The sequence below is a fragment of the Oryctolagus cuniculus genome, chromosome 19, assembly GCF_964237555.1.
Source record: "Oryctolagus cuniculus chromosome 19, mOryCun1.1, whole genome shotgun sequence".
Taxonomy (NCBI): Eukaryota; Metazoa; Chordata; class Mammalia; order Lagomorpha; family Leporidae; genus Oryctolagus; species Oryctolagus cuniculus.
The window spans coordinates 27,113,708-27,128,470 of record NC_091450.1 but is presented as its reverse complement, the minus strand read 5'-3'; the positions used below and the strand labels follow the sequence as shown (position 1 = coordinate 27,128,470).

The 14,763-nt window shown below is 53.2% G+C and overlaps 1 long non-coding RNA gene across 2 annotated transcripts; it reads left to right on the top strand.

Annotated features, from left to right (window-relative positions):
• The first annotated feature begins 2,205 nt into the window (after nt 1-2,205).
• On the top strand, nt 2,206-13,714 carry LOC138847156 (uncharacterized). Of its 2 annotated transcripts, XR_011384810.1 has the most exons (4): nt 2,206-2,370; nt 3,054-3,247; nt 3,351-3,419; nt 13,584-13,714. It is a non-coding gene; the product is annotated as an uncharacterized lncRNA (long non-coding RNA). The 2 variants fall into 2 exon arrangements; XR_011384809.1 differs by lacking the exon at nt 13,584-13,714 and having other exon boundaries at nt 3,351-3,475.
• The last annotated feature ends 1,049 nt before the right edge of the window (nt 13,715-14,763 follow it).

The window sequence follows — 14,763 nt, the reverse complement described above, 5'->3', positions numbered from 1 at the left end:
TAAAATGCGTGAAGTGACACACTGTCTGCAGGTTAGAGTGAGTATGTACACGTTGTGACTGAGTGGTATTTCTTTGTGTGATGGGCCTTTATGCAGGTCCGGCTGCTCATAATTAGTGGTAGTGAAGCGGTTGAAGTTTCTGTGGGATAAATTTCTGCAGATGAAGTGGCCAGTTCAGAGAAATCCATGTGTAAGAACCTGGCAGGCCCTGCTACGTGACCCCCCTCCCACCCCCGCATGCTTCCAAGAGTGCCTGCGCACCCACCCCCCACACCCCCCCCCATCTTGCCAGTGTTGGCCATCTGTACTTCACGCAGACAGAAGCCATTTTTGCCCACTCATGTGAAGGGAGATTTCTTTGGTGTCATGTGAGTTTAAATGCTGACCTCACTAGCTCTGGGAATCTGAGAAAGCTTGCCACCTGGGCTCAATTTAATCGTCTGAAAAAGGCATAATAGGAAAAAAATGTGATACTTAGTGATTCGAATTCCTTGGAAGTTGGGCACATTGACATCAGTGGACTGTGTGTTGAGAAATTGACACTGCATTTTTCAGAAGCACACACACACACACCCTCCCTTCCTTGTTTTTTTTTGTAAAGGTTTTATTTATTTGAAAGGCAGAGTTGGTTTACTCCCTACATGGCCACCACTAACAGAGTTGGGCCAATCCAAAGCCTGGAGGCAGTAGCTTCCTGCAGGGCCCAGCAGTTGGTCCTCCTCTGCTGCTTTCCCAGGCATGTTAGCAGGGAGCTGGATCAGAAGTGGAGCAGCCGGGACACGAACCGGTGCTTGTATGGGATTCCAGCACTGCAGGCTGCGGCTTTACGTGCTATACCACAGCGCCAACCCCAGAAAGGCCCCTTTGTCCTGCCGTTCTTCACCCTCTCCAAAGGTAAAACCCAGGAACAGAGTTGGAGCTTAACCTGACAAGCCATCTTTGTGCTAAAACTCGTGGATTTAGCCATTGGGATAGCTGATTGGTCGATGGTTTTTTAGGAGTGGTGTTGGGGGAAACTGGAACATTTTCATCTTGAAAATGGACTGATGGACTGTGTCCTGTGGCGGTTTGAGACCAGGTAACAAATGTGGTCAAACTTGTGGATGCCACCATGTGCTGTTTTTCAGAGCAAGCACTTGTCCCCGTGTGAGCGAGATCTTTGCACCTTCAAGTCTAACGCCTCCCAGGAGGATGTGATGGGTCAGCAGTGTGGCCACCTCACTTCATTAGTGCCTGGCCCTCGGAGGGGAGCCACGCCACATTCCGGTTGAGGGAGTTTGGGTGCTGATGTGTTTGTGCTTAGTGCAGGTCCTGCAACAAGATGGCAGTTGGTGTGAGGGCTGGGGTGCTGTTTTGGTTCAGCTCTGGTGGGCACGTTCTTTAAGCTGCTGGAGGTGTGTAGGGCTCTGCTCATTCACGGAGCTGCTTTTGAGAGCTTCGGCAGGCAGGTTTTGCAGGAAGGAGGTTTGGGGGTATTGGGGCAGCCAGCCACCACTGGTTTCCAGGGCTGCTTTCAGCACCTGGGGGCCCAGTGGCCTCGGCAGTGTTTGCTTCTGGACGCATAATCCAGATGTCCTCTGTCGGTCCATCCAGGCTTGTGCCGCTGTCCCTTTGAGCTTTGAGGAAAGATTTGAGACCACCAGTTCCCTGCTCCTCCTGGAGTGGCGCCAAGGCTGATTCCCTGTGGGAGAGGTTCATTCCCCCTACCTCCCAGCCCCTTTTCCCCACAGTCGTTATCATGATCCCAGTGGCTGTGTCACTTTCCAGGTGTACTTAGAAAAAAAAATTTTTAAAGAAGGTTCATTTTATTTGAAACGCAGTCACAGAGAGGAAGGGAGATAACAGAGATCTTCCATCTGCTGGTTCATTCCCAAATGGCTGCAGTGGCCTGTGCTGGGCTAGGCTGAAGCCAGGAGTTAGGAGCTTCATCCAGGTCTCCCATATGAGTGCAGGGCCCCAAGCACTCGGGCCATCCTCTGCTGCTTTCCCAGGCTCGTCAGTAGGGAGCTGGATTGGCAGTGGAGCAGTACTGCCCATATGAGATCTTGGGGCATTGCAGGTGGTGGCTTCACCTGCTGTACCACAATTCAGACCCCTGTAGGAATCTTAACAACCAGGAGGTTGTGATGTGCTGTCTGGGGCCTCCTAGGTTATTGTCAGTGTTTCATGGCACTGTGTGGACTTCCTCATTTCCGTCTGTCTCAGACACCCTGCCTCCCCCAAGACCCTTATGCAACACATGACGTAACCAAAGCGAGTCTCAGAAGGCCATTGTCACCGTGTGCGATGCACTCTTGGTACTAGTTGCCCTGTGTCACCTGCTGCATTGACTTTGCAACCAGCTCAGGACTGGGGATGTTTCGTGAATGAGTAAGTAGATTAAAGGTGGCTTGGAAAAGTCTTCTGGGTTTTCACAAAATCCTTGTTTTTCCTCCTGGGTCTGCAGTGTGTCCAGAACTCTGGGATGTGGGTAAGAGCAGCCTTGGGGATCAGTGAGATGTGAGAATCCCACTCCCTGACCCTGCCAGGGATGGTGCATGGTATGTGGTTCACCGTTAAATGGGGTCCTCATGGTTGTCACCCGGCTGGAAAGAATTCGTCCTCAGGGCAGCTGCTCTCGGGCTGCCTGCCACGCACCTTCAGGCCCCCGGGCTTCGAGGAAGTCCAGGCATGATCAGCGGGTTTCTGTGGGGCAGGGTGCTTGGTTGGGCTTGGCAGGAGGAAGTTGGCACCCACAAGGCCCCAGGGTGTGGTGGTGAGTCATGGCTCACCAGGAGTGACCCGGCAGCAGCTTCCGGAACCTGGTAGGGCTGTGTTTCCCTGGTTGGGGGAGGTTTAAAAATCCTGATTCTTGGGCTCCCTGCCTACACTCAAACTGACTCCAGAGATCTGGGGAGAGGGATCGAGTCCCACCACCGTGTACCCCCGTTTGTTTAAAAGTTGTGTGAGTACTGCTTGTGTCTGGGGGACAGAAGGGGCTTGCGCAGGGTGGAGCATGTGAGGTCCTGAGCGTCTAATGGATGTGACGTGCAGTGAGCCTGGAATTGTTGCAGGGAGACTGGGCCACAGTCAAGGCCGACCGACACGACAGAAAGCAGACCGAGGGCCCACAGGCGCGTCTGCTGTTCGCCAGCTCACCCGCGGTTCTGATGGCTGAAGCAGTGTTCTCCCCGTGTTCCTGTGGACCCCCAATCTCCCTGCCGAGTCAAGTGTTTACTGACCACACCTAGTTTAAAAAAAAAATAGCGTAAGTATACTTGTGCTCCTGAAACCCGGTGCACATAGCGGTTGTTGACACATGACGCCTCGCCCTGCTCAGCCCAGCTGCCTCTGTTTCCCCATCCGTGCAGGTGAGGCTGGCAGGGTTGAAGGATGAAATGAGATGTTGCCTGTAACACTTAGGAGGGCGCCTGCCACGGGTGAGTACTGTGTAAACCTTCAGTGGCATTGCTAATCGTCACAGATGGCATTATCTCCACTTTCTCATTGGGGGAGAGCCAGTTGTGCTGCCCTTGTGAGAGGAGGGGCTGGAGGAGAGGAGAGGGTGGGGTGGGGAGGTTGGTGGGAAGCCTGGTGACAGCAGGGATGGCTTGCATGGTGCTCCTCTTGGTTTGTCCTGGACCTGGGCTGATTGCCTGCCCCAGCTGTAACCCATGAATAGCACAAGCACTACGGGTGACCGACTCCTGCGAAGCTCCCTGTGACCTGACGTCAAAGCAGCCCAATGCAATCCTTTTTCTCTTTTTTCTTTTCCCTTTCTGAAGATTTGTTTGTTTATTTAAAAGGCAGAGTTAGAGAAGGAGAGAGATCGTCCGTGACCTGGTTTGTTCTCCAAATGCTTGCAACAGCCAGGACTCAGCCAGGAGCCTGGAGCTTCATCTGGGTCTCCCACATGGGTGCAGGGGCCCAAGCACTTGGACAGTCTGCCACTGCTTTTCCAGGCACGTTAACAGGAACTTGGATTGGAAGCGGAGCAGCTGGGACTCAAACCAGCACCCATATGGGATGCCAGCTCTGCAGGCCATGGCTTAACCTGCTGAGCCACAGCGTGGGCCCCTGCAGTCCTGTTTTGAATCTACTCCCCTGCCAGGCCTGCTGCAGCTCCATCTCTCACTGCTTTTCCTTCCAGCCCCTGAAGCCCGAGCTGCCCACACAGTCCTGGAGGCTTGGTTAACATCCTTGCACTGGCTTCTTGGCTCAGCCCACCTGCTGGGGAGGGCCAGGGCTGAGGCTTGGGTTCTTGGTGGGGGGAGTGGTGATGGGATTTCCTTTTTGCAGCGTGACCAGCAGGGTCTGGGGTCTCCAGCTATGGGCTCTAGAAACACGGCAGCGTTCTGTTTTATCTGCCTCTGGGATGGCCTTCGACCTTCTTTGAAGAGTCTGTCCTCTAGCTGCTGGGCCATCTTCCATGTCCTGTTCTCAGAGGGTCCTCTGACCCTCCTCTCCCGCCTTGTCTGCCCCTCATTTCGGCTTGTGTCTCAGAATTTCTACTGGTTTAGTTTCAGGCTGGCTTTCCTGCAGGGCCGTGTCTACATGCGTACTGTAGGCAGTGAACAGTGAAGGGATGGAGTGGGCACTTGCCACAGTTAAGACACAACCTGAGGCTGGTGCCGTGGCTCACTAGGCTAATCCTCCGCCTTGCGGCGCCGGCACACCAGGTTCTAGTCCCGGTCGGGGCGCCGGATTCTTTCCCGGTAGATCCTCTTCCAGGCCAGCTCTGCTGTGGCCAGGGAGTGCAGTGGAGGATGGCCCAAGTCCTTGGGCCCTGCACCCACATAAGAGACCAGGAAAAGCACCTGGCTCCTGGCTTCGGATCAGCGCGATACACCGGCCGCAGCGGCCATTGGAGGGTGAACCAACGGCAAAAGGAAGACCTTTCTCTCTGTCTCTCTCTCTCACTGTCCACTCTTCCTGTCAAAAAAAAAAAACAAAAAAAAACCACCACACCACCTGAGATCCTGGGCTCAGTCCCAGCTCTGCTTCCAGTCCAGCCTCCTGCTGGTGCACGTCCTGGGAGGCCTGAGAACTGGAGTCCCTGCCCGCCACGGGGGAGGCTCAGATTGAGTTCAGCCAGCTGTTGTGAGCATTTGAGGAGTGAGTCCGTGGGTGGGAGATCCTGGTCTGCCTTGCAGATAAGGTGAATGAGATGGAGGGAAATCTTCGACTGAAGGGATGAAGGAATGAGAAGACCGGGGGTCAAAGGGTTTGCCAGCCCAGGATCTGAGCGCAGGTGTCTGGCTTCTGTCCGGTCCAGGAGGTGTTGGTGAACGCTCCTTGGGTTCAAAATCGGGGAGTTTGGAGACTGTGTAGTTGTAGGAACTTAGGCAGATCTCAGACCCAAGATAACAAAGTCTAAGAGCCTCCCAGGACTGCCTCCTAGACAGCTGGCTCCCAGCATGCGGCCTGGGACTTGGTTGAGCCTGGTCAGTGGGGTGAACACCTATCTCAGTGACAGCATTCAGGGGGTGTGGGCAAGGCTGAGCTCTCCCCACACCTACAAAGGCCTGACCCTCATGGGGGCATCTAAGGCCGGGAGCCCTACATTCCTGCTGGGTGACTCACTTCCTGTTTGGGCAGTGGAATGTGGAAGACTGCAACTACCCCGGCAGCTCCCTGGGAACGGCTGGGTCCGCCCCCGCCAGTCTTAAAGCGACAGTTCCCCAGGGCAGGGCATGTGGGTCCGGACCAGACTGGAGTTAGGCTTTGAGCTCAGGGAGTCTGCTGCAGTCCCGGTGCCCCCTCGCTCTCCCAAGGACCCACTACTGCCCCCAACACCCTGTGCCCGGTCTGCTTTCCTGGGCCATTTGGGCTGTGAGGACCAGCAGGGTCTGCTCAAACTGAGAATCCTGCTCAGCAGTGTTGCACCCTGAATGCCTGCTGGGCAGGGAAGTGAGCAGAGCCACCCCGGACAACAGTGAATTCTGTTTAAGGACCCCTGAGCCCAGCCGAGCAGGTCTGTGCACAGGGCTAGTCTTGGCTTCCCTGGGGTCAGGATGCCTAGGAGAATGGGTGGACGCCCTGCCTTCGGAACCAGCTCTTGAGTTTTCTGGGCCTCACCTTCCTCACCTGTAAGATGGACCCTGTTGGCCGTCCTGGACTTGGGGTTCTGGATTGGGCATTCAGGGAGCAGAGAATTGATGCTAGCCCACTACCCCATTCCCTAAGCATCTGGCCATTCTTGGGACTCTAGTGGTGCCCTTGGCCTGATCGTCCCTGGATCCCACCTGGGGCCGCGATCCTCCTGCTGGCTTTGGGCAGGAGACAGGCCCTGGCCGTGTGCGGCGTGGGCTCCAGCCTCTGTGCGTCTCAGGACCTGCAGAGGGTTATGCAGAGCCCCAGGTGCGGTGCCAGCGCCATCACGGTGCGGTGCATCGCATGCACAGCCCCTCCCACGTGTGAACGGGCTGATGCCCAGAGGCGTCGAGTGGCTTCTTTGAGGCTGCCCGGCCAGGGAGGACTTGGGATTCTTGAGTGAAGTCCTGTCCTCCCCGTGTGACATTTCCTTGCCTGTGACCCAGGGGGAAGTGTGACCTCTAGTGTCCCGTGGTCATCTAACTGGTTTTTAGTCTCTCCAGGCAAATGCAGTGTTTAATGAGAGGGACATCATTTCTCGTGTATGCATTTTTCCAAGGGGGGGGGGGTATGCTTTTTCTTCCTGCACTAAGTGAAATAGTAACACCACGTAAAGAACACAGCAGGATCAAACAATAATGCTGCAGCTCTTAATGAGCTGTGTGGCCTTAAGGGAACCCAGTTAACTTCTCCGGCCTCGGTTTCCTCATCTGTAAAGAGCGGATGGCGATAGTTCCTCCCTCCCTCCCTCCCTCCCTCCCTCCCTCCCTCCCTCCCCCTCTCTCTCTTTCTTTTTTACAGGCAGAGTGGACAGTGAGAGAGAGAGAGAGAAAGGTCCTCCTTTTCCGCTGGTTCACCCCCCAATGGCCGCTGCGGCTGGCTGGCGCACTGCACTGATCCGAAGCCAGGAACCAGGTGCCTCTCCTGGTCTCCCATGGGGTGCAGGGCCCAAGGACTTGGCCATCCTCCACTGCACTCCTGGGCCATAGCAGAGAGCTGGCCTGGAAGAGGAGCAACCGGGACAGAATCCAGTGCCCCGACCGGGACTAGAACCCGGTGTGCCGGCGCTGCAAGGCGGAGGATTAGCCTAGTGAGCCGCGGTGCGGGCCATGCGATAGTTTCTATTTCAGGTTGTTGCTAGGCTTACTTAATGTAATGACTTTAATACTTGGAAAGGTCTTGGAACAGCACTTGCCGTGGGGTGAGCTACCCGAGTCACCCCAGGCCCCAGCTCTGGCTCTCTCCTCAGAGGGGCTTCTGGTATCGGCTTGCTGTGTATCGCTTCTGAACCGGGCCGAATTCAGTTCACTGCTTGTTTTGTAAATAAAGTTTTATCGGCACACAGACACTTGTTCATGTATTGTCTGCGGCTGCCTTTGTGCTGCTGTGGCAGAGCTGAATACTTGGCTCAGGAATCCAAAACATTTTTGCCCTCTGGTCCATCATGGAAAACGCTTTGCTGATCTCTGCTCTAGACCATTTCCTGTGTGTGTGTGTGTGTGTGGGGGGGGGGTATTTGTAGTTTTATTTATTTATTTATTTGACAGGCAGAGTGGACAGTGAGAGAGAGAGAGAAAGGTCTTCCTTTTGCTGCTGGTTCACCCTCCAATGGCCGCCGCGGCCCGCGCACCGCGCTGATCCGAAGCCAGGAGCCAGGTGCTTTTCCTGGTCTCCCATGGGGTGCAGGGCCCAAGCACTTGGGCCATCCTCCACTGCACTCCCGGGCCCCAGCAGAGAGCTGGCCTGGAAGAGGGGCAACCGGGACAGAATCTGGCGCCCCGACCGGGACTAGAACCCGGTGTGCCGGTGCCGCAAGGCGGAGGATTGATTAGCCTAGTGAGCCGCGGCGCCGGCCGGTATTTGTAGTTCTTAAAAATACAGATGGAATCAGTGTTGGCCTTTCCTGAGCAGTTTGCTCTTGCCCCAGTGAACGTCAAATCCGGGGCCCTTTGCTCCTCTGCGAGTTGTGCTGGGTCTGGCTGCGCCGTCACTTAGGAACCAGCCTCCTGTGGGCTCGTTTGGTTTAATTAGGCTGCAGTGTGCATTTTTTTTTTTTTTTTTGTCTTAGGTGTAGGATTTCTAGGTAGCAAGTGGACGTTCCTGGTGAAAGCACACATACATTTTAATAGAGGGGCCAGCATTGTGGCGCAGGGGGTTGAGCCCCTGCCTGCAGCACCAACATCCCATATCGGAGTGCCAGTTGAGTCTAGCTGCTCTGCTTCAGATCCAGCTCCCTGCTAAGGTGGCTGGGAAGGCCCCAGCAGGTGGCCCAAGTGCGTGAGACCCAGACCGAGTTCCAGGGTCCTGGCTTCCACTTGTCCCAGTCTCCATTTTTGAGGCCATTTGGGGAGTGGACCAGTAGATGAAAGATAGTCTGTTTCTCTTTTTTTGTCACTCTGCCTTTCAAATAAAATAAATTTTAAAGATGATTTATTAGAAATGATCAAATTACCTTCCGAAAAGGCCAATTATGTTGCCCTCCCACAGAGTCTGCGCGTACCCATTCTCCTACACCCTTTCCACACTTGAACGTTAATTCTTCCCAAGTTAATTGGTCGTCTAATTTGTAATTCTGTTACAAAGCCAGAGATTTTTGGGGAAGCTTATCAGAAGTACTATGTTCAGCTGAAAGAATTCACAGCTGAGACTAAATCAGAAATTTTGAGGGGCTGGCGCTGTGGCGTAGTGAGCGAAACCGCTGCCTGCAATACCAGCATCCCATATGGGTGCTGGTTCTAGTCCTGGATGCTCCACTTCCAACCCAGCTCTCTGCTGTGGCCTGGGAAAGCAGTAGAAGATGGCCCACGTGGGAGACCCGGAAGCAGCTCCTGGATCCTGGCTTCAGATACGTGCAGCTCTGGCCGTTGCTGCCATCTGGGGAGTGAACCAGTGGATGGAAGACCTCTCTCTCTGCCTCTGCCTTTACCTCTCTAACTCTGCCTTTCAAATAAATAAATCTTAAAATAACAATTTGATATTAAGCATAGAAGTGACACTTAATAAGATGGTAATAGTTAAAAGTTAGGTGTTAGCATAAAAGTGAAACAGCTGAGACAGTCCAGAAGAGTCTGTCCTGTAGAAGAAGTTAGTATTGCAGGCTAATCCTCCGCCTGCGGCGCCGGCACACCGGGTTCTAGTCCCGGTCGGGGCGCCGGATTCTGTCCCGGTTGCCCCCCTTCCAGGCCAGCTCTCTGCTGGGGCCAGGGAGTGCAGTGGAGGATGGCCCAGGTGCTTGGGCCCTGCACCCCATGGGAGACCAGGAGAAGTACCTGGCTCCTGGCTTTGGATCAGCGCAATGCTCCGGCAGCAGCACGCCGGCCGCGGCGGCCATTGGAGGGTAAACCAACGGCAAAGGAAGACCTTTCTCTCTCTCTCTCTCTCTCACTGTCCACTCTGCCTGTAAGAAAAAATAAATAAAAAGAAAAAAGAAGTTAGTATTGCATCAAGAAATGACACAGGAAAGGCATGGGTTCATCAACTAATGAGAGTGGAAAAATTGAGGCAAAAATGTACTGTTAGGATGTCACCTCCTGCATCAAGAATCGAGATTAAGGAGCTAACTGTGAAACATAAAACTTATAAACTTGCAGGAAAAGTGAGAATATTTAACCTTATAAGGATGATGGTAATGGACCATGGTTTTGAAAGTAAAAGATTGTGAACATAAATGTGTAACCTTTTGTTCATCACCAATGTAAGCAAAATTGAAAGAAAATTGGGAGTGTGACAAGTGTGACAAGTTTGTGTTACACACACACACACACACACACACACACACACAGTTCTTCCATGGGAATAAGTAATATGCTGAAAAGGAAACATAAATATATGAACAAGGAGTTTTCGGAAGTAAAACTATAAATGGCAAAGGTCGGTGTTTGGTGCGGTGGTTAAGACGCCCACGTCCCGTATTGCAGCGCTTCAGTTCACGTCCTGGCTCTGCTTCCCACGGCAGCTGCTGCACACCCTGGGAGGCCGCAGGTGGCAGCTTGAGTGGTAGGGCCCCTGCTTCCCATGTGAGAGCCCTGGGTTCAGTTCCCGGCTTCAACTTGAGCCCTTTCTGTTGCAGTACCTGGGGGAGTGTGGGGAGTGAATCAGCCAATGGGAGGTCTGTGTGTCTCTGTCCTAGGGGGTGGGGAACATACAAATGACCAACTAATATATGAAAAATGGTTCAGCCTTACTTTATGAAAGCCATATTTTACCAAGAGACAGTTTCGATACACACTTGGAGAGAGAAATGGACATTCCTCAGGGCTGGGAAGTCTCGGATGCTCCTTCTCATGTGTGCTCCTGAGAGATGTGAAAACATCCCGGAAAATAAGTTGGCCATATCTTTGAAAATGGCCTGGGCTTTCAATCCTATAACCCTGTGTCTAAGCATATATTCCAAGGGAATAATCAAATTGTAGACAATGATTCCTACGTGCCAACGTAAAGTGTAGTATTTGTTGGCATGGACAAAAGAACCCAAAAACCTAATGATAGGGAATCGATTAAACGCAAGTTTCATTGGAAAATGAAATACATACTCTTGAAGATGTCAAGATGTAGGGACATACAATACACTGAGAAATAAATACAGTATGATTTTGGAAGGCAGAGATGGATCTCCTTTCTTCTGGTTTGGTCCCCAAATGCCTCTGGCGACAGGGCTAGAGCCACCCAAAGGTGGGATCCTGGAACTCAAATCTGGGTTGTGCACAGGGCAGGGACCATCACCTGCTGTCTCCCAGGGCACGCATCAGCAGGAAGCTGGAATCCAGAGCAGAACCAGGACTTGAACCCGGACATTCTGATAGGGATGCAGGGTGCACCAAGTGCCTGCCTGCAGCAGTATGGTCTTGATTTGGGGAGAACTGTGATGGCAGCGAGTGTTCAATCAGTGTTAGCCATTGATAAGTCAGACCCTCGAAGGATTGCCCTCCTTTCTTGACAAGAAGGGAGTGGCTGGCTCCCTGCCTGGTTGTACCAATATTTGGGCTACGTTGGGGAATCTGGGGCGCCATGGTCCCTGGGCTTTTCCTGACCTGGAGAGCAGCACTGTTGCTGGTGTCTTCCCCTCCTGGACGGTCCCTTGGCCGGCCGCTGGCTCTGTTTCTGGCTGGACACTGCCATCTAGAGGCTCCTGGGCCACAGGGCACCTGACCCTTTCATCCCTGGCCTGATGCTGGGCTCCTGCCCAAGGGAGGGGGCTCATTACTGCACACTGGACTCATTTTCTGGAATCCTCTGAGAGCATCACGCTACACTGAGCCTTGGAGAGGCCTCAGGTCAAGCTCCTTAGGGGCTTTCTGGGCAGCATTTCTTTTCTTTTTTAAATTTATTTATTTGAAAGGCAGAGTTGCAGAGAGAGAGGTTTTCCATCCGCTGGTTCACTCTCCAAATGGCTACAATGGCTGGAGCTGGTCCAATCTGAACCCAGGAGCATCTTCTGGGTCTCCCATGTGAGTGCAGGGGCCCCAGGACTTGGGCCATCTTCTACTGCTTTCTCAGGCCATAGCAGAGAGCTGGATGGGAAGTGGAGCAGCCAGGACTTGAACCAGCACCCATATGCTGGCACTGCAGGCGGCGGCTTTACGGCTACACCACAGCACCGGCCCCACAGCATTTCTTAATATGCACCTCCTGGACCTGCGGCAGACTCCCCTGGTGGGAGATGGTAAGCAACAGAGATCCCGGAGCAGGTGTTTGGTGTTTGGGATGTCTGCATTCCGCTGTCAGAGTAGCCTGGGTCCCCTTCCTAACTCTGCTTGTGATTCCAGCTTCCTGCTCTTGAACAGCGGATTAAAGATCTTCCTAGGCGTCTCTCTGCTGTTCATATAAGCAGAAAACATTTCAAAGAGGCACTTCTCTGATTTATGAGAGAGGTAGAAAAACATCTCCATATGCTGGTTCCCTTCCTAAATGCTCACACTAGCCAGGGCTGGGCCAGGCTGAAGCCTGGAGCCAGAGGCTTCATCCTTGTCTCCCTGTGGGTGGCAGGGACCCAGGCACTTGAGCTGTCACTTGCTGCCTCCCAGGGTGCGCATCGGCAGACGCTGTCCCCCGATTTGTAACTTGCGCAGCCTCCTTGGCAGCTGTGTGCAGCCCAAGGCTCTATACTGGCCAATGGGACGTGAGTGAAAGTGGTGTCTGGAGCTTTTTGGGGGTGTTGCCCTGCTCCCCTTTCTGCCCTCCACAGAGCTGGACTCTGGAGGTAGTAGCTAGGGATGGAGCCCCTGGGCTGGGACATGAGGGCATGCGTGGTGGACCAAGAAAACAAAAGAAATTAATTTACGGGGCCAGCGTTGTGGCACAGAGGGTTACACGACACTGGCATCCCCAATGAGTCCTGATTGCTCCACTTCTCATGCAACTCCCTGCTAATGCACCTGGGCAAGCAGTGGACGATGGCCCAAGTGCTTGGGCCCCTGCACCCACGTTCTGCATGGCATAGCCCCAGCCCTTGCAGCCATTTGGGGAGTGAAGCAGAGGATGGAAGATTCTCTCTCTGGAGCTCTGCTGTTCAAACAAATAAGCCTTAAGGACAGAACAGAAATTCATTTCCCTGATACCCTGGAGCCACCATGCCAGCCCCAGGACTACCTAATACCGAATTTTCTTTAAGTCAGAAAAATGCACTTTTCTCTCACGTGGGTTGCTGTCATTTCGGCGTCTGTTACTTGCCCTTGAACTCAGTGTCTTACCCCCTGGAGGAGTGGGTTGTGGGGGGTAGGGGGCCCTTGCTGCTTGCAGGAGCAGCTCCTGGTCAGCACCCCTCTAGCATCAAGTTACAGGGCTGTCCCTCAGTGCCAGTAAGGACTGGAGAGACCAGTTCTTCCGGAAAGAAAATGGATCAGGATTGTGTCTTTCATTTTTTTTTTTTTTCATTGCAAGCGATTATATAAAAAAGAAACTGGCCTGATGGTAACCAGCTAAGCCTACTAGAAACCCTATATCCCTTGAGCGCTCCGTTCTGTCTACTGGTTGTAGCTGACAAGGCTCAGCCTTACCAATAGGCGATGAGTTGGAGGAACATTCTTTTCAGCAGCGTGTTTACACACATGGAGCTAACTGCCCCCGCCTGCAAGCCAGCCTTTCGAAACATCCCGTTAGCCCTTTGCACAGGGCATGTCTGAGCGTTGCTCTGGAGCCGGTGGCCCCAGGTTAGCCTTGTGCTCTGCAGTAACCCCTGGGCGTCCAGTTAGCAAATACTCAGTTGTTCCCCTCATGTCTGGGCAGGGTTTGTTGGCACACAGATTTGTTGCTTCCTTTTTTTTTTTTTTTAAGATTTATTTTGTTTGAAAGGCAGAGTAACAGAGAGAGCTTCCATCTGCTGGTTCACTCCCCAGATGGCAGCAACAGCCAGGTCTCCTCCCAGGCACATTAGCAAGGAGCTGGGTCAGAAGTGGAGCAGCTGGGTTATGGACAGGCGCCCATATGGGATGCTGGCATTGGTGGTGTTGGCTTTACCTGCCAAGCCTCCATGCTGGCCCACAGAGGTTTCTAAGATCCTGTCCGACTTTCAGGATCAGCTCCTACAAAACACAAACAGTGCTGGTCTTGGAGCAATGCGTCCACTCCTAAGGAGCCCCAAGAAAGACAGCGTGGACAGCCTCGTGGAAGAAAGAAAACCACTGCAAGTTTCATTACCAACGAATGAAAGGAAGGAGAGGGTAAGAGCAGGGGGCTCCCCTTCAACATGTAAAGAATAACCACACTGGGGCCGGCGTGCTGGCACAGCAGGTTATGCCTCCGCCTGCGACTCCGGCTCCCATATGTGCTCCGGTTGGAGACCTGGCTGCTCCCCTTCGAATCCAGTTCCCTGCTAACGTGCCTGGGAAAGCAGCGGAGGGTGGCTCAAGTGCTTGGGTCCCTGCACTCACATGGGAGACTGGGAAAAAGCTCCTGGCTTTGGCCTGGCCCAGCCCTGTCCATTGTGGCCATTTGGGGAGTGAACCGGCAGGTGGAAGACTTCTCTCTCTCTGTGTCTCCTCCTCTCTCTGTAATTCTGCCTTTCAAATAAATTTAAAAAGTCTTTTTAAACAAACAACTAACAAAAGTTAGCATTAACTACATGAGATATATATTTTTATTTTTATTTTATTTTTTAATTTAATTTTTTTGACAGGCAGAGTGGACAGTGAGAGAGAGAGACAGAGAGAAAGGTCTTCCTTTTGCTGTTGGTTCACCCTCCAATGGCCGCCGCTGCCGGCGCGCTGCAGCCGGCGCACCGTGCTGATCCGAAGCCAGGAGCCAGGTGCTTCTCCTGGTCTCCCATGGGGTGTAGGACCCAAGCACTTGGGCCATCCTCCACTGCCTTCCCGGGCCACAGCAGAGAGCTGGCCTGGAAGAGGGGCAACCGGGAAAGAATCTGGTGCCCCGACCGGGACTAGAACCCGGTGTGCTGGTGCCGCTAGGTGGAGGATTAGCCTATTGAGCCGCGGCGCCGGCCCGAGATATATATTTTTAAATTTAAATATATAAATAATATATAAACATTATTTTTAAACCATCTGATGCTTTATTCTTCTCACATTCATGTCTTGTGTTTAGTTCTGTGTGGACAACATAGCGACTTAGCGCCTGCCTTGTACTGGCGTTGGGAGGATGAGCAGGTGCAGGAGGCGTGGCCGCTGCTCCCCATGCTTGTGGCTGTGATGAGGGCCAGTGTGGCTCTTTGCATAGAGAGGCTGCCTCTCCAGGAAT